Below are 2,634 nucleotides of genomic sequence, written 5' to 3' on the forward strand. Positions count from 1 at the left end.
CCATTGGTTTTCTTGTGAGGTGAATCAGGAGTAATTATAAGCATTGTTTGCATCAGCATAAATATGAGATGGGGATGGGTATCTAATGTGATTATATTTACACCTAAATATTAGTTAATGTTGGCTTTTGTTTTTACATCCCAACAAGGAAAGTTATTGTTTTGGAGGGTAATAATCATTTGCACTGGGTAGGGTGAAATATTCACGGTGAAAAATGCAAGTGAATATGAAGAAAATTTGTGAGATTTGTCATTAAATTTTATTAAATTGAAAAATGTTGCAATAAATCTGTAGCTTACTTGAAATTTTATTCCTGGTTTCTTAGACTGACTTCTGCACCATATTTGTGTATTCCTGAATATATGGCTTAGTAGCTAATTGGGTACATTTTATCAATTCTATTTATGCCATTGCTACAAGTCAATGTAAAATCGTTGAACTTATGTTTGGCTAGTAGGGAAGTGCCACATTAAAATGTGCATTGCATATTAACAAACGTGTCAATTTCATTTTAATGTGAAAATATAAAAGATCGATTGGAAAAAATTTCTAGTACAAACTCTGGGGTGCCACCAACACAGATTGTTGTGTATTGTCATCAAGATATACAACACAGATGGCTTTCACGCGAAAATACAATTATGTTAAAGAGAATGTAGATGATCCTGCGACGTGAAGCTGGTGGTCGAGAGGGGTGGGGCTGGCCGCGGATGGGTAGCCCCAGAGAGAACAGATTATATTACGTTATCTCTGGGTAGCCCCGCCCGCGAAGTGTCTGTGTGGAGATGGTGGCCCACCCTCAGCGCCTGAGCGGCTATACCCCCTGCTAGGCTAGCACCCTGCTCTGCTCTCGCCAACCGCCAACCTAAGAGGGCTCACACATACCCTGCAACGAGACTACTACGTGCAACACCTTTGTTTGTTGCGGGTTGCGTTCGTTCCAAGCACACTACCCCCTACAATAAACCGGAACAGAACAATTCAACATTCCGGACCGGAAACAATAAAGCACTTTAAATATCGAAAAGCGACGCTGTCCACCCTAAAATTCTGATTAAAATGCTGTGATAACTGAAATGGGTGGGTATTTTCGGTATTGAGCAGAAGACGCAGATTTTTACTGTTTGTTTACGTTTCCATATAGGCGCGGGGGAATGAGGGGTGGGGAAGGAGAGGGAAGGGGGAGAGGAGACCACATGTTGAGAATGTTGAGGGACCCGAGGGGGGCGTCGCTCGGCGCCTGCCAGACTCAGGGGGGGCCATCCCGCGGTACACGCATGCACGGCTGGCACGGTATTGCCTACCCGCTAGGCGCTATGAGAGCTTGCCAATGCAAGTTTCGTAACGGTAAATGCCACAGACTGCGGTGGGATGAGGAAAGTACTCCCCCATTTTATTTTATTTTTGACCGGGGTGGGGGGAGTTGGGCTTTACTGCGCCGAGCGTACTTTTGTCTGTTGTCTTAAGTCGTTTCGAATGAAGCTGCATTGGTCGTGACGGTTGTAGCTACAACTGTGTAGCGCTGCGGCTGTGGGCGCCGGGTGGTAATCAGCACGCTAGTCGCTAGTTGTCTCTGTGGGTTGCGGGCTCCCCGCGTCCCATAGTATTTGTCTAGTTGCGTCTGGTGCTTTTAGCTTGTCAGAGACTACCTGCATAGCAGGGCCTCGGCTTCTTCTGACACCCTGGGGGGCGCCAGATATTATATTGCCTTAAAAAAGATCTTCTATAGTCGGGGCGCATTAAGCTGACCCTGGCCACCGGATTTGTGGCCACAAACAGGGGGACGTGGGGGAAAGAGAGAGGGGCGAGAGCATTTACGATGCCGAGCGGACTTATTTCTAGAGTCGGCTCGGATAAAGCTGCCCGAGTCGGCTGTAGCGTAGCTACAACTGTGTATGTAGATACAAACAGGGACGCGGGGCCTTTCTCCTTTTCATGGATTATCTACAGATAGCAGGTACTTAGCTTCTGCCCACATCTTGGGAGCGTCGGAAATCATACATTGTGTGTGTCCGAATTCTCAATCGTAACGCTACGAATCGGTCGGAATGACGAAGGGGAGGGGGTGGTCAGCAGGGAGGGGACTGTCAAAATAAGATACGGTTAGGCCAACCGACCGACCGACCGATCGTCAACCTCGTGACGACCAAGACGACTGATATTTCGTATTCGGGGATTTTCTCGCACACTCGCCTGGAGCCACACAACGATGCACGAGACGGGAAGCATCCCCAAAGGATCACGTCCTGGACAAGCGAGGCGGGATTGCCTACCCCAGGAAAGAATCACATCCCGCGACCACGATATGTCGGATGTCGGTGAGTATGCCGTAATTATTGCTCTCCCCCTTTGCCGTGCCGCGTCCCCTACCCCTCTCCTCCTCCTTACCCCCACCGCGCATTTCCCGCGCCTTTATGGAAACGTAAACAAACCGTGGTGTCACGATCGGCGTTTCTGCCAAATACCGATAATACCTACTCATACAATTATTGATCATAGGATTTTAACCAGAATTTTAGGGTGGACATCGCCGCTTTTCGTTATTAATCGCAAGGTATAGTGCTTACCTGTTTCCGGTCCGGAATATTGAATTGTTCCATTCCGGTTATTGTTGTAGGAGGTTATGCTCCTGTG

The sequence above is a fragment of the Frankliniella occidentalis genome, unplaced genomic scaffold, assembly GCF_000697945.3.
Source record: "Frankliniella occidentalis isolate FOCC.00 unplaced genomic scaffold, Focc_3.1 Scaffold72, whole genome shotgun sequence".
Lineage (NCBI taxonomy): Eukaryota > Metazoa > Arthropoda > Insecta > Thysanoptera > Thripidae > Frankliniella > Frankliniella occidentalis.